This window comes from Pelodiscus sinensis, chromosome 6 (genome assembly GCF_052426305.1).
Source record: "Pelodiscus sinensis isolate ZL-2025 chromosome 6, ASM5242630v1, whole genome shotgun sequence".
In the NCBI taxonomy this organism is placed as follows: Eukaryota; Metazoa; Chordata; order Testudines; family Trionychidae; genus Pelodiscus; species Pelodiscus sinensis.
Window position 1 is genome coordinate 3224935 of NC_143057.1, and position 24702 is coordinate 3249636.

The following is a 24702-nucleotide window of genomic DNA, read 5'->3' on the forward strand; positions in this document are numbered from 1 at the left end:
AGACAACTAAGGCTCTGACCGAGGTGTATAAAATCATGACTAGTGTGGAAAAAGTGAAGAGGGAGTGTTATTTACTTCTACAGATGTAAAAACAATAATTGGGGATCACCCAAGGAAGCTTATAGGTAGCAGGTTTAAAACAAACAAAAGGAAGTACTTCTTCACACAATGTACAGTTAACTGGTGGAACTTCTTGCTAGGGGATTCTGTGAAGGCTAAACCTACAACTGGGTTCAGGAAAGAATTAAGTTAACAGAAAATAGTCTCTATTGGGTCAGATGAATGATCCATCTGGTCCAGTATCCTGTCTTCTAATAGTGGCCAATGCCAGGTGGCCCAGAGGGAATGAACAGAGCAGGTAATCCTCAACAAGATGACCCTGCCAAGCAGAACAGAATCTCCCCCTCTTGACCATTCACTGTTTTGTATATTCCCCTCTTATTCCTCCCCTTTCTAAGGTACCAAGCCCAGGTCTTTCAAGCTCTCCTTATGAGAGCTTTCCTGGTCCTTGAGCATTCTCTCTTCTCTGAGCTCTCTCTGGGTTCTGCAATGTCCTTTGGAGATGGAATGACCAGTACAGCATGCAGCATCCAGAAGAGGCCACATCATTGCTTTGCTTAGACATTATGCTATTCTCCATATTATTTCCCACTCCGATCCCTTATGAACATTAACACCTTCTTTGCTCTTTTTTGACCACAGCTGCACATCCAACAGAGGTTTCCATGGATACGTTGGCCCCACTGGATCATTATGCACTGTATAAAATAAATAGCCTTTTGATCTACTCAACTCAAACCAGCTGAACTTTCCAAGCTAAAACTTTCCAATCATCTTGCCCATTTTGCAAAAGAGACTTAGGATTAAACAGACCTGTTTCGCACAAGGATCATAAAAATATCTCACTACATTAGTTGTTCTGCTGTGTATGGAGAAACAACTGCACAACGCCTGCTATGGAGAGCAGGTGCAAGTTTGATTGTCTAATTACAAACGCAATGACCACACTGAGCACATACCTGGGGTATTTGTAGATATTTAGCAGCCATTTGACTCTTCAACCACCTTATATTTTTCTGTTGCTGTCAGTTGTCAGGAACAAAAAGTGATGTTTTGCCTGCACAGTTACAGTAATTGCACATGCAAAGTAGACACGCAATTGGGAGAACATTTTTTGTGCAAACATTTCCTTAGAAATATTTATACACACACACACACACACACACACACACACACACTAGCAGGAGTTATTCAGCGTTGCTCGGGAAAGTGGAGGAACAAAATTTAGAAAAACAGTAGTCCATTATCGTTTTTTGAACGGTAGAAAGGTTGCACTGAGTTCTATAGGGATTAAAATATATATATTAAAAAAGTATAAACCAACCAATTTTCCATGTTATCATCAAAAACTGTATTGTAAACGATATTTTTTGTTTCATTATTCTTAACAAATATGTACACGTTTTTTCCACTTCCAACTCTTGAACACGCAACATAGAGTTGTGCATGTGAAAAGCAAGATGTCTCCAAGTCAATTACAACTACGTTAAGTGACTGTCCTTGCGCTTTGTCAGGAAACATTGTTGAAATATAAGTTGATAGTGGATATAACTGAGGTGAGGCGCCTGTGGGGGAAGGGAAGGGAGCCGTGCACCTACCACTGTCGCCTGAGCCCGCCCTCCGTTTCCTTGTCCCTCCGCCGGCCTTAGTGAGCGACTGTCCCTGCCATTTCCCCCAAGAAGATGCTTCTCCCCACACTGCCAAGCTCCGTGCAGCCCCGGGGAGAGGCGTCGGTCTCTCATCTCTTCCCTCCCACAGTACCTTAAAACCTTCTCCTGGATAAATGGTTACCCCATGCAAAGTTTGATTGCAGTAGCTCTTATAGTGTCCAAGTTATTGGCGCACAAACATATAAACATTCTCCTTTATATATTAGATATCAATAAATAAACAAACAAACCAGTGTATCAGTAGTTACAAAGTTGAGATTTTAACTTTTTCACCCCAGCATTCAATAGGCTAATAATTTTAACTAGATTTGTGAAAGTATAAAATTAAAACAGTAAAAAGATCATAATCAATCATTTCCAGTGCCTCGTGATTTTGCACGCCCAAAATAGGGCTCAGTGTGTTCTGAAAATCAGACCCTTTAAAGAGATTTAAATTGAGCCCTCAAAATCACTAGTCATGATTCTTGGCCAATTATTTTAATCTCTTTTTTTTTTCCTTTTTCCTTCTTATAAACTCGGAAAATTAAAATAGCAAAAATTGCATGAATGCAACTTTAAGGTTATAGCTTTAAGCATCCGTCCAAAAAAGTGTCCCTATTGAAGAAAAGAACTTAAACTTAACAGACTTAAACTCATGTTTAAAGTTAAGTGCGTGCTTAGGCGATTTCTTGATGTAGGGTCTGAATACTAGCAGCATCTTTCCACAAGATAAAAACCAGCTAAATAAGATTTTGAAGCCAGAGGAATCATTGTGTTCATTTAGTTTGACCACCTGCGTCACAGAGGCCAGTAAATCATCTGTGTTCTGAGCACAATAACTGCCTCTGAGCTACGGTGTCTCTCTTAGCAGGGTAGCCTCTCTTGATTTAAAGTCTCCGTGTGAGGGAAAATCCATCAGGCTCCTTGATAGGTTCTTCCAAAGGATTATTCCCCACCTCATACCAAATGCGTACTTCTAGTCTGCATATGTCTAACTTTGGCTTCCACCCACTGGATCTCATTATGCCTTTTTTCTGCTCGATTAAAGAGCTGCATAATACCAGAAATCTCTTCCTCAGGTAAGCTTTTGTGGACTATGATTGAATAACCTCTTAACTTTCAACCTTTCCATTTATTTTTGCGGAGAGAAATGGCAAGAGTGTTTGTAATTTAACCGAACACTTTTTGCCTTTGCCCCACTGCCAAGCTATCATTCTCTCCGACTGGAAAAAGATAGTTCATCTCCCACTGTTCAGAAGTTTTTTCCTGTGAGGATTTAGAAAAATGACAAATTTCTACATTTTTTTAAAGGGAACATGACATTTCCATGAGGTTTCCCAAATCAGGGATATTTTTAAAAGCAATCTACCGTGAACTTCCATCTATAGAGTTTAATTAAAATTTCCCTACTGGCAAACTCCCCATCTGTAAACCAAAAAATATCATGAGTGGGTGTATCTGCCATACTGCTATATCTGAGAATAATATATTTAGACTCAGTGGGTTAAGGTTTATACTCTCATTCTTCAACATCAGATTAGAGAAGAACACTCGCTTCTCTTACAGGAGAAACACAAAAAGAATCCTTCAGAAGTTACCTTTATAATGATAAACTAAACTCCAAGATTAACGCCAAATATCTACAACACCCGTCTGTGATTTCCCAGGTAATAAAGGGAGGAGAGAGAAAAGGCAATGTCTAGATGACAAACTTTGGCCCCAGTTATGTTGCCATACGGCTGCCGGAGTTTGTACATCACTCAGGCAAGCGTATATTTGTCTGCTTGTGTCCATGTTGCACATATTCATGAGTCCTTGCGTTAATGTAAAGTGGGTAGGTATCCCAGCATGCTACGCTCTGCTGTTCAGCTTTTTGGGGACTTTTTTGCAGCATTTGGTGGGAGAGAACGATGATTGGCCCATGGATTTCTGGGAGCTAGGGGTCTAGTTCCCAGCATGCAATTTTCCCCCTCCCATAATACATTCCACATCCTTTCATTTTGGAACATCCCACAACCTGCCTGGCTCTTTTGGTCTCTCCCGTCTCTGGCAGAAACCTGGAATCCACAGAGCTACATGCAATTCTCATGCACATGGCAAATGTAGAAGGCACAATTCTCTTGTACTCACAGATCTTCAGGAAGCACCACAGCTACCAGGATCAACAGGAGGATGAGAATATCTTCACGGAGAGTTTATTGATGGACGTAGTAGGGAAAAAAAGTCCTTTCCAAGTTGCTGGTAGCAGCCACGTGTCGGGGGATTCCCCCCTCGACTGGGGTTGCCGCCCTTGTCCGGGGCATAGTTCAGCCCCCTTGGGCCCAGTCCCCAAAGTGCAACGCCCCTCTTTTAGGAGAAGTACGGCCCACTGGCCTAGTCTCCCACTGTCCTGCCCCTGTAGCAGGGGAAATGTGGCCTCCGGGCCTAGTCCACAGTAGGCAGACCCTGAAGCTTCGTCCAAAAGTAGGATGCCCCTTTATTAGGGTAAATACGGACTCCTGGCCTAGTTTCAAAGTGTCCTGCCCCTGTACTAGGGGAAATACGGCCTCCTGGCCTAGTCCTCCGGCCGAGTTCCCCACTCGCTGGGGTCCAGGGCAGGAGGGGTGGGGGGCCCGGGCCCTCCCTCTCCACCGGGCCCCGACCCAGGGCCCTATCAGTGGCAGGTGGATCCCACCACTGGCTGGGGGGGGTCCTCCCTGCAACGCCCCGAGCCCCCAGGGGCTTTTCCAGCTCCCTGCCCTGGGTCACTTCCTACCCCCAGCCCCCGGCCCGTCGCGGCCCCCCCGTCGGTGTTGGGCAGGTGGCTGCAGCGGCACGTTCCCGTCAGCGTCGGGGTCGGCTGTGTCCGGTCCGGTGCCTGGGTCCTGGGGCGCTGGCCGGCGGCTCCGTCGTTGGTGGCGAGCCCGGCTTGGGCCTGGCAGCAGCGCGTTCCGCAGTCCTGGCAACTCCCTCTCTGGCAGTTGGGTGCTAGCTCCCGCTCGGGCTGCCGTCTGCCCCTTCTGAGCAGGCCAGCAGCCTTTCATACCCCGGCTCCCCTCGGAGCATGCCCAGTAGGGCTGTGTGGGTGGGGCTCTCTCCGCCCCCAGCACCAGGTGGTTTCCCTGGGCCTGAGTGCGGGGCGGGGCCACCCCGTCCCACCACGGAGCAGCTGCCCATCACAGAACAGCTACCCATTGGCCCGAGACTCAAGTAGCGACGGGGGGAATCGCGTCGGAATGCAGGTGTGGGAGGATGAGCAGCAGCTACAGAGCCTTAGGAAGTGACAGGCCACACTCCTGGATCTGTGTGCCGAGCCCACCCACTGCCCGCCAGATCAGGAATTCCAGAACGAGCGCAGTATTGACCGTAGAGACGCAGGTGGCAATCACGCCTGGGGAGGTGTCGTCTTGCATGTGTGCAGGGCCATTAATCCTCTCCTGCTATGCAGGGCCGTGTCGCTCAGCAACGGGCAAGAAATAATGGGAGGATTTCAAGAGAGGGGCTGCTGAGCTGTAATGGGGGGACAGAGAAGCCACCCGTTGGCCCTTGTTTGTCCAATTTGGCCCCAGCCACCCAGCTACTGAGTAAACCAGCAGGCAGGGTTGCTTACCCAGAATTACACAAGTGCTAATAGATGCTTTGTGGGTTGGTCAGAGAAGGGGCACGATATTCACATGTTGAGAACCCAGCTCTGTCTCGAGAGGGTGTCTGTCTCATTTTCGTACTAGCTGGTGTCTACTTTGCAGTGCTGCTGGGAGTGGAGCTTTGCTGTGAGTTGCGTGGTGCTTGGTGCACTTTTATAAAACAGGGCTCTGTGCTGTCCTGCAGCTAAGAGGTGTGTGGTGGCACTTGGTGTGTGCCAATAGCTACGACCGGTTGCTTTCCTGCATCTGTGACCACCGCACAATTTGTTGTGAACTCACAGAAAGACTTTGTTGCTCCAGAAATGGAACTTTATTGCGTACAAAAATACAGGACACATCATTAAAGAACACACACACGCACAACGTCACACGAAAAGGCATTTCAGCGCAATCCTCTGAGGCTATACATCCCCCTGCAATTTTTTTTGCTGCCCCCAGCATGGAATGGTAAGGGCAAGGACATGGCCTGTGATGCTGGGAAATCTCAGGAGTTTCAGGGAGCAGCACCTGTTGATTTCTCCAAGAAGCCCAAAGAGTTCTGAGTTCCAGATTTTTTAACCTGCAGATCAACCCGGGCCTGCAGCATTTGGATCTGTAGCTTCCTCTCTGTGAGCACAGACATCTCCGATCACGGAGAAAAGGGACAGACAATCTGGAGAGATGCCTGGTCAAAGCTCCAGCACTGTCGCCCCAAGCCTTCAAGAGCCATGGGCCAAGCCCTGAAAACTATGTGTTTGCTTTAAAAAGCGAGAATTTTAGAAACAACCGTGGGGGGTTTTACTTGCCCTCCTTCAGGATGCACTCAAGATCACATTCTCAAGTTTCTCTCCGTAACCACGATGGCTAAAAAATGTGCTCCTTCCATAATCCTGTGACTCCAGCAGCTGGGGCTTTCAGAAAAGTACCAAATCATTCAACACACACAATAAAATCATTGGGCTCAACATAACTAAAATGCTGGCAGCCCAGGCCTGCACCTCTGGGGCCATTCCCATGCCCCAGAATACAAAGCTGTTGAAGTTTTGTTTTTCGGGCGTTCCAAAGTCTCCACTTTCCTTGTCACTCCCGGACAAAGTATTTCCTAACACCTAAACAATTTACAACAGCTGAAAAGAGGGGTGCTGTGCTCCAAAAGCAGATGGGAGAGTAGGTAATAATATTGTATATGCCTGCAGGGTTTCTCCTCTTACCATATGCTCTAATTACATTTTATACCTCACAAAGGAAACTCTTGGCTCACTGAACTATGCCTGAAAGGCTATTTCCTCTCTAAAATATCCACCGTGCATGCTGACAGGAGGATTAACTCTTCCTGCCATCCTTCAAACAAACCCTCGCTTCCAAAACGCCCAGCACTCTTTGCTGCCTGTGCTCTTCCTCCAGGGCTCAAAGTAGCTTTGTTTCCCTTCCGAGCTGGCCGGCTGTACAACACCGTGAACGTTTCATGGGAGAATAATGAAAAACAAACTCCAACTCGGCAGTGGAGGTGGCTGCGCAGCCCTGCAAAACACCAGCAAAGCGAAGCAAGTGAAAGGAGGGAATATGTATTGCCGTCCTTTGCCAAAGGACTGGTCTATTTACATTTCCCTCAGATGAAGTATTCAGTAGGAAGCCAGCTTCCAGACACTCGGAGCAAACGCTCTCATTCCCGAAAGATGTGGCCTCCCCATTCAATGGGGACATTAAACCAACCTGCCGAGGGGGTACTGGCTCCCCACAGCAGCAACGTCTGCCTCAGCAGCCCTATCCTAATCCCAGCCCAATGGGGAGGAGAGGAGAGGTCCCGTGAGGGGACAGACTGGAGAATAAGTCCCTCCCACCCCACCCCAGAGTCACCTCACACCGGCAGGTGCTGTCCTTACGGCATGCGGCCTTGCTTCCCGCTCTGGGCACTATGTCTTGCCATGAGAGAGGGGCATCCAGGTGTCAACCCAGAATGTGCTTGGAACTGGGGTTTCGTTTTGTCCTTTTCTCTTGTCGCTCTCCCTCGCTTCCCATTTCTAAAGGTGTGTCTAGACTACAGAGTTTTGTCGACAAAAATGGACTTTTGTCGACAAAACTATACCTGCGTCTACACTACCGCTGAGTTCTGTCGACATAACGTCAACAGAACTCAGCAGTTTTGTCGACGATGGTAAACCTCATTTTACGAGGCATAACGCCTTTTGTCGACAGAAGGTGTTATTGCATCTAGGGTTGTGTCTAGACTACAGGGTTTTGTCGACAAAGCAGCTTCCTTTGTCGACAGAACTGAATGTAGTCTAGACGCTCTTTGTCGACAGAAGCTTTGTCGACAGTATCTGTCGACAAAACTTCTGTCGACAAAAGCCTGTAGTCTAGACGTACCCTAAGTCTCCACCTCCTTCTGCGTCGCCCGCTCCGCACGTCTGTGGGAGGGCTAGGACAGGCGATCGTTGCAGCCTTCCCGTTTTCATCTCGCCCACGCAAGCCTCCCTCAGGAGCCTGCTCTGCTCAACGGGACTGCCCCTCCATAATCCAAAACGCCACTAGACTTCATTAGGGTTATGAGAACTATTTGTCCTGGCTGCACGGAGGCTGCCACCAAAATCAGTGCCCTTATTGAACCATGTGCTGTGGGCACTTGTCACGCGACGGTTGCTGCCCTGACATTCCTAGACAAGAGACACAAAGGGTGGAAGAGAGGAAGTGTTATAGCACCGTTGGGGGAACTGAGGGCATGAAAGTCCCTAAAAGTCTTCTTCGACCATGGGACTCTGTTCCGGGCACAAGGATTGTTAGGAAGAGATGGGATTCACCTAACCAAGAGAGGAAGGCGCATCTTCACGGGCAGGCTTGCAAACCTAGTGAGGAGGCTTTAAATTAGGTTCGTCGGGGGACGGTGACCAAAACCCTGAGGGGAGTGGGAAAGTCGGATACCAGGAAGAAATGCAGACAGGAACAAGTAAGAAAGGAGGACCCCTGATTCAAATGGAGAAGATAGGGCGATTAACTGGTAACCTGAGATGTTTGTACACTAATGCGAGAAGCCTGGACTTGGTGGGATGACTCGCATGACTGGAGCGTTGTCATGGAAGGGTATAGACTGTTCAGGAAGAACAGGCAGGGGAGAAAAGGAGGAGGAATTGCACTATATGTAAGAGAGCAGTATGATTGCTCTGAACTCCAGTATAAAGAGGGAGAAAAACCTGTTGAGAGTCTATGGGTTAAGTTTAAAGGAGCATACAAGAGCAGTGATGTTGTGGTTGGTGTCTGCTACAGGCCACCGAATCAGGTGGATGAGGTAGATGAGGCTTTCTTCGGACAACTGAGAGAAGCTTCCAGATCACAGGCTCAGGTTCTCGTGGGGGACTTTAATCACCCTGACATCTGTTGGCCAACCAATACGGCAGTACACAGGCAATCCAGGAAGTTTTTGGAGAATGTTGGGGATAACTTCTTGACACAAGTGCTGAAGGATCCGACCAGGGGCCGTGCGCAGTTTGACCTTCTGCTCACAAACAGGAAGGTACTAATAGGGGAAGTGGAGGTGGGTAACAACCTGGGAAGCAGTGATCATGAGATGGTAGATTTCAGGATCCTGACCAGAGAAAGAAAAGAGAGTAGTCCAAGGTGTGTATTTTACTTCAGAAAAGCAGATTTTGACTCCCTCAGAGACCTGATGGGCAGAATCCCCTGGGATGCTAACCTGAAGGGGAAAGGAGTCCAGGACAGCTGGCAGTATTTTAAAGAAGCCTTATTGAAGTCACAGAAAGAAACCATCCTGACACGTAGCAAGAGAGGCAAACATGGTAGGAGACCTGATTGGCTTACAGGGGAAATCCTTGGTGAACTTAAGCACAAAAAGGAAGCTTACAAAGAGTGGAAACTTGGACAAATGACCAGGGAGGGGTTTAAATGTATTGCTCGAGAATGCCGGGGGGTTATCAGGAAGGTGAAAGCGCAAATGGAACTGGGACTGGCAAAGGATGTGAAGGGGAACAAGAAAGGTTTCTACAGGCATGTTAACAAGAAGAAGGTGATCAGAGAGGGTGTGCGGCCCTTACTGGATGAAGGAGGTAACCTAGTGACAGATGATGTGGGGAAAGTTGAAGTACTCAATGCTTTCTTTGCCTCTGTATTCACGGACAAGGTGGGCTCCCGGACTAATGCGCTAAGTGACACAAGATGGGATTAAGATGGACAGCCCTTGGTGGGTAAAGAACAGGTTAGGAACTATTTAGAAAAGCTAAACATATACAAATCCATGGGTCCGGACTTAATGCACCCGAGGGTACTGAGGGAGTTGGCAAATGTCATTGAGGAGCCTTTGGCCATTATCTTTGAAAAGTCGTGGAGATCGGGAGAAATCCCAGACAATTGGAAAAAGGCAAATGTAGTGCCCATCTTCAAAAAAGGGAAGAAGGACGATCCAGGGAACTATAGGCCAGTCAGGCTTACCTCAGGTCCTGCAAAAGTCATGGAAGGGATCCTTAAGGAATCCATTTTAAGGCACTTTGGAAGACAGGAAAGTGATTAGGAATAGTCAGCATGGATTCACAAAGGTAAAGTCGTGCCTGACCAATCTGATTAGCTTCTATGATGAGGTAACTGGCTCGGTGGACATGGGAAAGTCAGTGGATGTGATATACCTTGACTTTAGCAAAGCTTTTGATACGGTCTCCCACAATATTCTTGCCAACAAGTTAAGGGAATGTGGATTGGATAAATGGACGGTAAGATGGATAGAAAGATGGCTAGAAGGCCGGGCCCAGCGGGTAGTGATCAACGGCTCGATGTCAGGATGGCAGTCGGTTTCTAGCGGAGTGCCCCAAGGTTCGGTTCTAGGACCAGTTTTATTCAATATCTTTATTAATGACCTGGATGAGGGGATGGATTGAGCTCTCGGCAAGTTTGCGGATGATACTAAGCTGGGGGGAGAGGTAGATATGCTTGAGGGCAGAGATAGGGTCCAGAGTGACTTAGACAAATTGGAGGATTGGGCCACAAGAAATCTGATGAGGTTCAACAAGGATAAGTGCAGAGTCCTGCACTTGGGACGGAAGAATACCAAGCATAGTTACAAGCTGGAGACCAACAAGTTAAGTAGTAGTTCTGCAGAAAAGGACCTGGGGATTACAGGGGATGAGAAGCTGGCTATGAGTCAACAGTGTGCCCTTGTTGCCAAGAAGGCTAACGGCATATTAGGGTGCATTAAGAGGAGCATTGCCAGCAGATCCAGAGATGTCATAATTCCCCTTTATTCGGCTTTGGTGCGGCCACATCTGGAGTATTATGTCCAGTTCTGGGCCCCCTACTACAAAAAGGATGTGGACGCATTGCAGAGGGGCCAGTGGAGGGCAACCAAAATGATTAGGGGGCTGGAGCATATGACTTATGAGGAGACGCTGAGGGACTTGGGTCTGTTTAGTCTGCAGAAGCGAAGAGTGAGGGGGGATTTGAGAGCAGCCTTCAACTTCCTGAAGGGAGGTTCCGAAGAGGATGGAGAGAGGCTGTTCTCAGTAGTGACAGATGGCAGAACAAAGAGCAATGGTCTCAAGTTGTGGTGGGAGAGGTCCAGGTTGGATATTAGGAAAAACTATTTCACTAGGAGGGTAGTGAAGCACTGGGATGGGTTCCCTAGGGAGGTGGTGGAGTCTCCATCCCTAGAAGTGTTTAAGTCTCGGCTTGACAAAGCCCTGGCTGGGCTGATTTAGTTGGGATTGGTCCTGCCTGGGGCAGGGGGCTGGACTTGATGACCTTCTGAGGTCTCTTCCAGCTCTATGGTTCTATGATTCTATGAAAGGTCATGGCAAGAGTTTGTGGCCAAACTGGGAACTGAAACCTGTTTGCTTCCTTAATCATGGGGACAAGCTTCTTCTCCAAGGGGAAACTGATGGTCTAATTTTTATTTACACCCAGGTCCCTTCCACCACTCCAGCAGCAACCTTTCTCTGAGACCCTTTCATGTTTTCAGAGCAGTATCAAGAGGGCTTGAGGTCAATAAGGGCTTGTGTTCTCTACACAGAAGATTGCCGCTACTGCAATTGATTTTCCGGAGTTTGATTTGGAGAGTTTAGTTAAGACTTGCTAAATCAAACTCAGAGGATGCTCCCACCAGTGTCTAGTATGCTTCCTTTTGTGAGCATCTGCTCCTGTTGGCCTCTTGCTGTGGGGATGCCGCCAAGCTTGGCTTAAGGTACATTGACTCCCACTATGTAGAATATGTAGCTACAGTTGTGTACTTTAAGCCGAGTTGCTGGGTCTAGTGTAGACCTGGACTAAGAATCAGGCCTACATGTGTTGCCTGGCCTCCATGTGCTGCAGACTGAGCCATTTGTTTTCATGAATATTCATAAATAACAGGAAAATTCCAGCCAGTCTTATTTGTACCAGCCTACAACACCCACTTCACACATCACATAGCTGTTCTGACCTCCAGGGGCAAGACCTAGGGACCTCTAGATATGATCTACATTTTTATAGCATTGTCTGCTGGTTTCATCTTGTAAATAATCCGTTTATTTTGTAGGGAAAATTAGAAATTATTCAGCAGCACTCTCTGGTAGTTAACAAGCAGCGAGGCAGTCCCAGGAGAAATTTGGAACATCCTATTAATGTATTTTTAAAAACTTTTATATGGGGAAAAGTGAAACAACTAATTACAGCAAACCATAAAACTCTCTCAACTTTTCTGGAGGCTCCCAAAGCGCTTTGCTGCAGATACAGAAAGAGCTAGAAGATGCGGAAGCTTCATTAACATAGCGGAGCAAATAAAAGAGAATAGGAAATAAAGTTAGAGGGCCAGATTCTTATCTGGACCAAATGTACAGAACTTCCCAGAAGTCGTCCTCCGCTCATTTAGCTCAAGGATTTACAGTAACGGTAATTTGGTTATTGGGTCCCTCTCTAGCATCTTCACTATCTCCTCTCCCTCCCTTCCCTCCACCCCATCCTCTTGCTAGACGTACTGCACAGGAGATTGCTATTTAAGTGTTTAAAAGATAGTGTATCATGTCCACCATCTTGGTCAACACACTGGGTTATGCTAAAACTCCAGACCCTCTTATTGTGGTAGATAGTGAGAAAGTCCAGGATAATATTAAGTTAGAGGACTACAGGGAGGAAGCCACATTTTGAAGCATGGGAGGTGCAGTGTGTGAGGCATTTCTGGCCTGCAATTCTGGGATGCCATGCAAGCTTTTTTATTTGCTTATGGGCATTGAGCCTTTAGAAGTCACATTTTCTCAGCAACCAAAAGGACTAGAGAGTTCCTCAAAACAAAAAATCCCGAGATTTTTGTATCATCACGAGTCCAGGAGTTGGTGCTTTAAGAAACACACCAGATATCAAATGAGTTGGCAACAATCTTTTCAGTGCTTTTAAAAATCAGGCCATTTATTTAGGCAGCGATGTAACAATTTAAGATGCTATCCTCGGGTCCCATTTTTTAAAACTTTGGTTTTGTTCATTATCAGTATAAAAAACATATGGCAATAATTGTTTGCACAACAGGAAAAGTGTCTTCTTATCTCATACAAAAAATAACCCAACTTTTCTCAAAGCTGTCATCTAGAATTTTTGGCCTAGAATCCTAGAGCTGGAAGAGATCTCAGGAGGTCATCAAGTCCAGCCCCCTGCCCAAAGCAGGACCAATCCCAACTCAATCAACCTGAAATCAAGCAAAGAAATTTTCAAAAAGGCAGAATATGACTAAATTAAAAAAAAAGTGGTCATCAAAACCACTTTTCTACCAAAATAATGAACTTGGATTCCAGAGGATTTATATTTCAGTTGCATCCCATTTTCACAGATTCGCAGCCAGGAAAATGTACCAGGAGCAAAGAATGAAAAAAATGCACGAAAATCAAACATACCAACCGCTAAAATAAAGGACTGCCTAAACGATAGAGTGAAAAGGATACCTACAAGTTGCCATTCCAATTAAAGAGTCTAAGCTACCAATTTAGCATCAGGGGTAACAAATTTTCCTCCTTGTAGCCTCGCTTTTTACACCTTCCCTTCCCCTTTCACCATAGCATGAAATATGTCTGAAGTTTCCCAGTGCACACGCTCTCTGTTTTGAATGTGTTGATAGAAATGGAGGGAGTTCCTGGCATTGACAGACAATTTCAAGCCCTGCAAATACAGTTGTCATTGACAGCAGCCTCTTTTTTCTTTCAGGACAATCAGTCTTCGGTGAATTGATCATGCTTTGCAGTGCGGGGGCTTGTCACCCTATTAGACTTCCCAGGAGACTTTTTCGAAGATGACCTACTTGTGACAATCACTGTGTTCAAACATGTTCATCTCCAGCTCCAGGCCCCGTGGAAAACAAAGATGCGACTTGCAAGGATTCCCAAGGTGGAACCATAGAGCTGACCAACAGTGGACAGAAATCGATGAGGGATGCAGGGATTCCCGGTATCAGGGGTTTGAATCCTTCTGGCTGCCTTTGGGGCCTACGTCTAGAAAAGAGGCCCGCCACAGGGAAAGAGAAAGTAGAGGAAAAACTGAGAGGAGTCCCCCCTTGGCCCCAGACAAGTTGTTTTTGTCATCTCCAGGCCCTAGCACCTACACCTAATATCCTTCCATGCTCTAACGCTATCTAGCTCCCACCTCCTTATTTCCTCTCCCTTCACCCGCCTTTTCTCTGCATCCATTTCCCTTCCCATGCCCCCCCCCCCCCGATCCCTCAGTCGATGTCACCATGTCCTGCATCCTCTTCTGTTCCCTTGCCTCTCCCCATCACTGCCTTTCTCCCTCCCACTCTTCCTCTTTGGACAGTTCGAAGACCGACAACTTGTTTGCCTATGGCTTGTCTGTTATCCAGCCTGGAGACAAAACCAGACATGGTTTTGTTTGGCATCAAGCATGGAGGACCGCCATTTTGAAGAGCATTCTACTCCACCCTCACCAGCACGGCCATGCCGGGAGGAGCAGGGTAGGGCGCTCTTCAAAATGGCAGTGCTCTGGGCAGGAGCGGTTGCCGTTCTCGGAAGTGCCAGGATGCCCAGTATTTGGGGGATGTAACCATGGCCACCCAACATCTTCCCTCACAAATGACAGAGCTCTTGGGACAAAATCCATCCCTGGCATAACTCCAGTAAAGTTCTCCACAGAATTTGCCCTCCCCAGTGGAGCTGTGCCCTGGCACGTTTCTGACAGAGCGGTAGCCAGAGGAAAAGGAACACCTCTCCCCGAACGCAAGCAACGCCGTCCATGTGTGGAAAGCGACAGCAAGATGGGCCCGCGCGTGTTGCAACGTCTCTCTGCGCTGCCGACTGTTAAGAGCGGATATAAAGAGCTGCACAGAGGAAGCCAATCACCCTGCTCACGAGAAGCGTTATTACTCCCGCCAAAGCCAGCAACACCCCTCCGTGTCATCGCGGACTCTTAAGGCCAGAAGGGACCTGATGCCTGGTGTATCACAGTCGACCATCCCCAGCCATCACCCTCCACACCAAGCCAAGCACCCAATGTTTTAAAGACTCCCAGGAGACTAAGTCATCGTGTGCCACAGGCAAGGAATAGGAGGAACCCAGGCACATAAAGCCACTGAAATGGCAGAGAATTGATTGGATGAGATGTACGCAGAGGATCCTAGCAGATGATCCACGCTGCAGAGGAAGGTGAAACAACCCCCGAAGGTCACTGCTGGGGAGGGGGGGGAATCCTTCCCCACCCCCCACATGGTGACGAATTCGACACCGGGCAGGTGAGCAAGAACCAGCCAGCCAGGCACTTGGCAGCCCCTTCCTATCTGAAGCTGTGGCCATCTCCGATGTATCAGAGAAATGAGACAAAGCTACTGGCAACCACTTGACTGTAGGCTGATAAGAATTACTATCAGAACACAGACTATAGAGACAAGTATTAGATCCATCATGTGTCACACCCACTCATATACATGCACACACACCCCCGGGCAACTTGGATGCATTGTTCCTCAGGTCTGAAGGCACCTGCCCTTTAACCATGTTTAATTGTTTATGCAGCTACATCTGCTAACACAATAACCTGGTTACTTTTTGTAAGCTGGGCTAACGCGGCATGGATTCTCTCTCTTTCTCTCTCCCTCCCCGGGGTGGCTAGGTTATGCATACAAGTTGATGAGCTCCCTGTGGCCTCTCAGCTAATTTACTCAATTCTTTAGCAAAAGCAGCAGACGATAAAGCTGGCACCAAAAACGTCAATTTGTTTCACGGGACATTTCAATTGTACCCATTTACAAAGAAGTGTGGGGGAAGGGGGCATAATAGAACCAGGAAAACTTGATGGGGTTTTTGTTTTGGTCAAATAAAAAGCCTCTTTTTGTCCAAAAAATGGTGAACAAATATCTGATTCCAGTCGATGCCAAGGTGAAAATATGGACCCCTTGAAGTGAATGGCAAAATGCCACAGGGACTTCACTAGAGCTAGGATTTCACTTTTCACTTGGACTCATTTCTGCAGCTGACACAACCCAATGCAGTGGGTTGTACTTAATACAATGTATTACACCGTATCCTGTGCTCTAATTGTCATAGGGCGCAGCCAGGCTGCTCTGGGGGTCTTCCAGCACAACACTGCATTTTCTCGGAGATGTAGACCTAGGCAAATCTGAGCAGCTGTACAGTCTTTCAGTCACTCTCCATTAATTCCTCCCCTCCCCCGGCATTGTAAAACCTTCGTCTTGGGTTCCCATGTTTAGGCTTTTTCACGGAACGTTTCCTACACCGACGGGCGTGTGACAAAAACACCGGATTGCCCTTACAAGCTGAACTGCAGGTCGCCTTCACCTTCCCCAAGCGACGTGATTATTTTCAAAGGAATTATGAAGAGCAGGTTTGGCAAGGGTATTTAGGCTGTGCTGATGTGTTTTAAGTACAAACAAAAGGAGCTTTTCATTCTTGTCCCATATTCCGTTAATACCAAGACCAGTTATCCTACTCCCACATGTGCCAGTCAGGCATGCTTCACTAATTCCCCTTAAAAGGATGATTTTCTCTTTAAAAAAACAGATTTTCCAGGCAATAGAATAGGAGTTAATCTTTGCAGAGTCAGTAGTGCCCGCTGCACAGAAAGATAGGGCTTGTTATTGAAAGGGGTTTGCTACCATTCGTCACAATATGATAAATGCTGCTTAATGTTTCCGTTAGAGGCTTTTTTGATATTGCTCCTTTCACAGGCCTTCCTCAGAATCGCACAGATCAACACCAACGCGAGGATGGGGTCTGCAGGGGGTGCTTTTGTTCTGGCACATGTGTGACCATCTAAGTAACATTTGGAGCGATGGAGCTGCCAAGTGGAAGGAAAATCTCTTTCCACGAGAGTTCTTTGAACAATACTCAAGACAAGAAGCATGCTGAAGCCTCTACCATGGAAGCAGGGCCTGGATCTCATTTTGAGCTCTTCTGAATGCAAGCAACCACTCCGCTCATTCCCAGAGCAATGGATTTGCCTTTGGTTATTTCATTTAAAAAGCAGGGGCTGGAGAAAACCCTTTCTAAAAGTGTGACAGTGGTTTCATAGAATTTACCAAAGGCTGGACGGGGGTGGGGGGGCAGAGTTGCCATCTGCCACAAGTCAGAGAGAACACACTATGCCAGCGTTTCTTAAACTTTTTAAGATTGAGGAACACTAAACAATTTTTTTTTTATGAGGAACATGAAGGATTTTTGTTGAGCAAAAAAAAGGTCAGGGGGAAAAAGGGTTGGGGGAAAATTATTGAGCAACAAAAAAAAAGTCGCCTGCCCCTTTAAGGATGGCCATTTTGAATTCTGTTGTTCTCATGGCACACCTCTGACTCACTCGCAGCACACCAGTATCAGTTTAAGAAACACTGTACTATGCACTTGTGCAGAGCAGGGATTCAGTCAAACGTTGGTCCCTTTGGCTCTCAGGGAACAATGCCTGCCTTGGATCACATCACTCCACCATGCTCAAGCAGCCACGCTGGCTCATGTGTTCGAGGGGAGGGGCTAAACAAAGTATCCACTCACCAGCCTCTTCTCCCCAGCCAATTGTGCAGGAAAGCAAGTTCTGAAGCCCGAACTGGTGTTACCTCCGTTCCCCCACTAAGCCTGCAGAGAGTAGAAAATCTTATACAAACACATTCACTAATCCCACATGCAGAACAACAACATCTGTGCCCTTCTGTGTTCTTCCTCTCTCATTTATGCAACACTTTGTCCCTTGCTTAAAGCTTTGGGATGGAGCTCTGATTTGTGGGTAAGAGCTTTGGAAAGGAGCTCTTGTGTCCTTACACTCAACACAACGTTAACGCAACGAGGACACCAGATAACCATGTTTATTAACTGTGTACGAACACACAAGGCCTAACCACCTATATACTCTGCTGTTTCAGCAGCGTTTTGATAGGTCCCATCTCTTGAAAGTTCAGAAAAGGGCAACAAAAATGATGAGGGGTTTGGAACAGGTTTGAAGAAAGAGTAGAAAGATTGGGACTTCTCAGCTTAAAGAAGAGGAGACTAAGGAAGGGATATGATAGAGGTCTATAAAATCATGACCGGTATGAAAAAAATAAATATTTACTTGTTTCCATAAAATAAGAACGGTCGCCCCCAAATGAAATTAATAGACAGCAGGTTTAAAGCAAACAAAAAAGTATTTCTTCATGCAACGCATAGTCAACCTGTGGAACTCCTTGCCAGAGGATGTTGTGAAGGCTGTTAGCCAGGATGGGTAAGGATGGTGTCCCTAGCGTCTTTTTGACAATAAGCTAGGAATGGGTGACAGGGGAGGGATCGTTTAATGATTCCCTGTACTGTTCATTCACTCCAAGGCACCTGGCATTAGCTGATATGGAAGACAGGACACTGGGGTAGATGGACCTTTGATCTGACGCAGTACAACCATGCTTATGTCCTATACTTTACCTACAGTGACTATGGGCTCTTATGTGCAAATGGTCATATTTTTTTAACATCATCTTATCTGTGTTGCTCAGGGGCACTGAGACCACTGACACGGGAGAGAGAAGTTGGCTCTTCAGCATTAAAGGCAAATGGCTTTAGCCCCTAAGGTCGCAGGTTCAATGCCACCTGCCAACGACCCAGCTCCATCGGCTTTGCATTTGCATATGCATATTTACCCTGAAAGTGCTCATCTGATCTTAACAACGGCCATACTGGGTCAAACCAATGGCCCATCTAGCCCAGCATCGTGTTCTTTTCACAGTAGCCAGAATCTGACGCTTCAGAGGGAATGAACCGGGCAACAATCTTTTTTTTTTTTTGGACCTCGTTATACTTTTGGCCTTCAAAACATCCCACAGAAATGAGTTCCGTTGCGTGTAACAGTACTTGCTTTTGCTAGTTTTAAGCTATTAATTTCATTAGTGGCCAGTGGCTCCTGTGTTATGGGAAATGATAAATATCATTTCTCTATTCATCTGCCACACAGCCATCATGATTTTATAGCTTTCTTATAAATGTCCCTCAGAAATCTCTTTGCCAAGCTGAATAGTCCCAGTCTTATTAATTTCGCCTCAGACAGAAGACGTTCCAAACCTCTAATCATTTCTGTTGACCTCCTCTGTACCTTTTCCCATTCTAATATATCTTTCTCGAGAGGAGATGATTAGAATTGGATGCAGTATTCAAGATGCGGGCGTACCATGCGCTGATATAGAGGCAATAAGAGATTTTCTGTTTTCCTATTATCTACCCCTTTCTTAATGGTTACTAATATTCTGTTAGCTTTTTTTTTTTTTTTTTTACTACAGTGGCTGGCTCCCAGAGGTCTATCAACAGTGACTCCAGAGTCTCTCTCTTGAGTGGTAACGACTAATGTTGACCCCATTATTTTGCCTGCACAGGAAGGATTAGGTTGCCCAATGTACATTGGTTTGCATTGAACACTGAAATTGACCTGCCAGTGTTGTTGCAGCTGTGCCTCACCTGGTTACCCAGTTTGGGGAGCGTCCTTTGTAACACTTTGCAGTCAGGTTTGGATTTTGAGTGATTTTCTATTCGCTTCCATTTTTGTCACCTCAAGGTTTACCCCATTTTTCACATCATTTATGAATACGTTGAATAGCACAGGATCAAAGTGCACCCCTATTTACCTGTCTCCACTATGAAAATGAAGGATTTATTCCTCCCCGTTGTTTCCTGTCTTTCAACCAGCCACTGATCCATGAGGACGACCTTCTTCTTATCCCAGGACAGCTTACTTTGCTCCAAAGCCTTTGGGGAGGGACCCTGTGAAAAGCTTTCTAAGGTTATATTGACCGGATCACCCTAGACCAACTGGTCATTAACAGCTCCAAAGAATTGTAACAGATCAGCGAGGCGCGATTTCCCTTTGCAAAAGTCATGTTGGCTCTCCACCAACATATCATGTGTATCTGGGTATCTGATCATTCTGATCTTTACTATCATTTCAACCAATTTGCTGACTACTAAAGTTAGGCTCACCCTCCTGTAATTGCCAGGATCATCTCCGGAGCATTTTAAAAAAATCAATTTTATATTAGCTACCCACCAGGCATCTGGCGCAGAGATTGATTTAAGTGACTGTGGGTTACATACCATGGTTAGTGGTGCTGCAGCGTCAGATCTGAGCACCTTTCAAATTCCTTGGGGGACTCCATCTGCTCTGCGTGTCTTCCTACTGATTATCAATTTGCTCCAAAACCTCCTCTTCTTGACAGCGCCATCTGAGACAGGTCCTCAGCTTTGTCACCTGAAAAGAATTCGTTTAGTTTCTCTGCAATGGCCTTGTCTTCCTTTAGCATCTTTATCACCCACTGATCATTTGGCAAGGTTCCTGCTTCTAATATATTTTTAAATTTTTTTTTTAATCATTTCTGTGCCTTTAGCTAGCAGCTTTTCAAACTTCCTTGGCCTGCCCAATTATCTGGCCATTGCTTTGTGAGACTGACAAGAAAAAAATTAATGTAAAATCTACCTGGTTACTAATAAATGACATCTCTCTCTCTCCTTTTTTAAACCTGGGGTCCAAATACATGAACGAGCATAATGCTATTTCTAGCATAAAAAGGACAGAAATGGTTGAAACAGTCTAGCATTTCCAAATCCTAGACGTGCTTCTTTCACCCTAAAACACTCCCCACCTCCTAATGGTTTCTTCAGGCACTGCTCTTGCTAAAAAAGTTACTCCATCCAATCAGAATGCACAAACCCAGTCATGTGACACAGGTGACAGAACACAGTGCAAACAGGCCGCTAGTCCTAAGAGCTGGCAAAAACAGATGCTTGTAAAACTTGGTTCTCACGGAGCAATTCTGACCAAGAAATGTCACCCTTCTTTCTGCCGGGGCAGCCCTTAGGGACAGGCACAATAAAATGCAAAATCAGCAAAGGTCTGGCCCGACACCCTGCCTAGAACCTTAACCACTCCCAATAGTTACAAACGTTGCATTGAACTCCACAGGTGTTTTACCCCCCTTCTCAGCAATGAGTCCTTGGGAATGTGAAACCACTCACACCTTAGAGCACCACAATAACTAGATATTGAGACAGCCAAGCTGTGTATCTCAATATGACCAGCATTCAAGGGCAGGTAGAGCAGAGCCCAGTGCTTTGATTTCCTCCCTTCCGAAACACCCAGCCAAGTAAGAAAAGCCCTTCAGGTCCCCCTTTTGAAAATGAATCCTCCACCCCAAGCACCCTACCTGTTACATGAGGGTGACTCACTTTCTGCATGCTATGTCTTACACAAGTTCTCCCCTACCCTTCATAAACATATTTGCACCTCCCCGCCCCTGCCATGTATTTCAAACTCCCCCAAACTCAACACAAAGTGCACACAATACACCGCATCCAGCCCTTCCCAGGCATGCCCTGGGGCGGAATGAGCATTTATGTAAATGAAGAGGGCCAAAGCTGGCCTCTTTTCTCTAAAGGGTGGGGGGAAGGAACAAGGAAGAGAGAGGGTCTTGGTCCTCTAAACCGTCCATCTGTGGGGCCTACAGAAACCTTAGCAAAGAACACAGACAGCGTGTGAACGGGAAGGGGGGCTAGATCCAGCGAAGTGCACAGAACAAGCAGGCTGCAACCACCCTTCAGTGCGGCGTGGTGGCCCCGCTGTGCAACGTTACGGGCGGGCCTGGGAACCGGACTCCGCTCTCGTGCAAAGCTAACTCCTGTTGCAGGGGCGCGCAGTCTCTGGCAGATAAAATAAAGCAGAGCAAGAGCAGGCTTGCCCAGCGAGGAGCACAGCTCAGTGTAAAGGCCACATGGCTAATCCTATCATACGTGACACTGAACTCTGATTCTTAGACTTGTAAATGTTAAGGCCAGAGGGAGACACCAGATCCTTGCATCTGACTTCCTGTATTTTGCAGGCTCCTCCCATGATCCAGCCCTCTCCACACCATGACCCAGCACCAGAATGAGCCCTCAGGAAACTAATCTATGGCATGCCACCAGCAGACCAAAGGAGGTACCAAGATGCAGGTTGGCTATCCAAGCATTTCCAGGCAGGCGCACAGGCCCGGGGATTCTTACCAGGGGTTCCCACCCCTGCGATCCCGGACTCACGGTGCCTGTGATGTAACAATGCCTGGGAGGTGTCATTTCGAAGAGGATGCCGCTCTACCCCCGCCAGGTGGGGGACAGACCCTAAAAGAAGCAGGACCGCCTGGTTTTATATCACAGGAGCGGGCAGCGTCCTAGGTGCACCATTCCCGGAAGTACCTGCAATGCCCAGCAACGGATGTAATGAGATCTGCCCGGAGGAGCCTTGTTGTTTTGGGAAACAGGCGGGGAGGATGGACTCGCCCTGGGTGGCTGTTTTAAGAGCATTTGGCTAATGCGCCTGAGGAGTCATTAACAGATCTCAATGCTTCCGTATGGCGTTGAGTCACAGGAACCGTTTGGAATTCCATGGCCCGTGGTCAGGTACAAACCCTACAGCCTTTGAAGCCTGCTCTCCTTCCTCCCTGCCACTCCACCCTGACGCCCACGTGACAGAGAAGGAAAAGCTCTTAGCGCTCTGTCCCCCAGCTGTCCCCAGTCTGTTCCTTAATGAGCTTTGGCAAGTCCACCTCCACCACGCCAAGATCAATGACTTGAAAGAGGCTACTCCTGCTTTGTGTAGCCAAGTGAGCTCACAGAATCATAGAATCCCAGGGCTGGAAGAGACCTCAGGAGTCATCAAGTCCAGCCCCCTGCCCAAGGCAGGACCAATCCCAACTAAATCAACCCAGCCAGGGCTTTGTCAAGCCGAGACTTAAACACCTCTAGGGATGGAGATTCCACCCTCTCCCTAGGGAACCCAGCCCAGGGCTTCACCCCCTCCTAGGGAAATAGTTTTTCCTAATCTCCAACCTAGACCTCCCCCACTGCTACTTGAGACCATTGCTCCTTGTTCTGCCACCACTGAGTACAGCCTCTCTCCGTCCTCTTTGAACCTCCCTTCAAGAAGTTGAAGGCTGCTCTCAAATCCCCCCTCACTCTTCTCTGCTGCAGACTAAACAAACCCAAATCCCTCAGCCTCTCCTCGTAGGTCATACGCTCCAGCTCCCTCATCATTTTGGCTGCCCTCCGCTGGACCCGCTAGGTCTGCTCCTAGATTCCAGGAGGGAAAAGAATGAGGGTGAAGATGCCCCTTGTTTCTTTGGAGAGAGCTATCGCTTCCTGCTCTGATTTTCTAGCACCCTGAAGCCAGATGCACAGGCTTTTCCTTCCCAGACCTCTGGCACTGCCATTTTCCGCCACCAGCTTCAGCTGCTTATCTCTGGCTGCTGCAAAGCAGAGCCGATTATCTTAGACCCTCCCTCTTGGACAGCTAAACCCATGTTTCCCGGCTCGGACTTCGCAGCTCACTAGACCAGAATTAAACCATTTGACGGCAGCTAAATATAGCCCGGATAGGGAATCCTGGGATAAAAAGGAACCCACATCCAGAAGAAAATGCAGAAGCTTCACTGCATCTCCTCAAGCAACTGTCACAGCAAAACCACTAAATCAGACTTGGCGTGCGTTTTGCCTCGATATATATGAAAAGAGGGAGCAGAGCCTCACTCCCAGACAGACCGAGGCAGGGCTGACCGTAGAGCACATGATAGCACGAGTAAGCTCCCTGTCCCCACAACTTCCGCCCCTCCCCCAGCTAGGAAGCAGACTTACTCCAGCGCATGACTTCACGCATTCCCTCGCCCCAGGTCTTAGTGGGTCTGAGGGCGAGGGAGCGGATCAAACAGACCACAGCCAGATTAAACAGCCTGGCAGGCTGTATCTTGCCCACCCCTGACCCAGGCCGCCAACCCGGGCCCTACAAGATCCTGCATCACCACCATGTCACTCCAGTATTAGCTTGGCACACGCGCGCTGATGGCAAAGGGGCTACATGAGCCGGAAGCAACGTGGCAGGGAACGTGGCCCCTGTTCTCTGCGCTAGCCAGACATGGACGCTGCTGTCGGGGGGCTGTGCACTGCCCTTCCAAGAGAAAACCAGAAAGCGGCTTGCCAGGCCACAGAAGATTTGCAGAAACATTTGATGGAGACAGCCGCTGCTAGGAGAGAGAGACTGGTCCCCGGTTAGAAAGATTTATGAGTGCGCCAAGGCAACGGAGCCACTGACCATGTGAAGTCTACGGCATTAAGTATGATGCCCACCGCTTTGCTAGGAGGAATAAATCTCCACGGGCGCCCGTTCCCCCTCAGCGAAACGCCTCTCTGACTGGTTCGCAGAGCCCTGCTGGGCCAAACCAAGCCACCACAGAGCACCAGGGCTGCAGTGTCCATCTGGGAGCCCTCAGGGCGTGGCACTGGGCTGTGTCCTCAGGCTGCACGCCGCGATGCAGAAGGATTTGGATCAGGCCTGCCGCTACCAGGAGGAGATGGGGGTGTCCCCTCCACACCTGCTTGCCTGCTGAGCCCGGAGAAACAGGCAAGCGTTGAGGAAAGCCCCTGGATCCACGCGGAGCATGGCAGGCCCCAGGCTGGGCAGCACCGAGAGCACCCCCCAGTGGGCAAGTCAGGCCACTCCTCGGCCTGTGGAGAGCGGCGGGGCTGGATGTGGAAGACCATGTGGGCTCTGTCGCCAAGACAAAGGATTGTCGCCAAGCCCAGGGGCTGAGCCAGAGACCTCCAGAAGTGCAAGCATGACTCTCTGCAGGCTGGGCCAGAGCCAGCGGCCATAGGTGGGGCCGCGACAGGGCACTGGTGAGACCCCACACGCACTGACCGGTGGGTGACAGGACTTTGGGGTTTTCCAGAGCAAGGGGCAGAGGAAAGGCACGGCTCCTGGGGAGGGAAGGATACCCAAGTCCTTCGCTCGGCCTTGGCAACATCAGCCACAGCAGGTCAACCACTAGGGCGCTAAAGATAAAGCCTCCACAGCGCAACAGGACTGAGGCTCTTGCCAAATATGCGCCATTTCCCGCTGAGGTAAACAGCACTGGCCCCATCCTTTTACCATCCCAGTCTGGTTCAGTG

General features: G+C 47.9%; 1 long non-coding RNA gene across 1 annotated transcript in view; it reads right to left on the reverse strand.

Annotated features, from left to right (window-relative positions):
* Nucleotides 1–15217: 15217 nt before the first annotated feature.
* Nucleotides 15218–24702, reverse strand: part of LOC112547764 (uncharacterized) — a 71765-nt gene continuing 62280 nt past the window's right edge. The window contains exons 5-6 of the long non-coding RNA XR_012904571.2: nt 19828–19981; nt 15218–17355 (exon numbers count right to left, since the gene is read on the reverse strand). This is a non-coding gene — a long non-coding RNA (uncharacterized LOC112547764). The remainder of the gene's footprint in view (nt 17356–19827; nt 19982–24702) is intronic.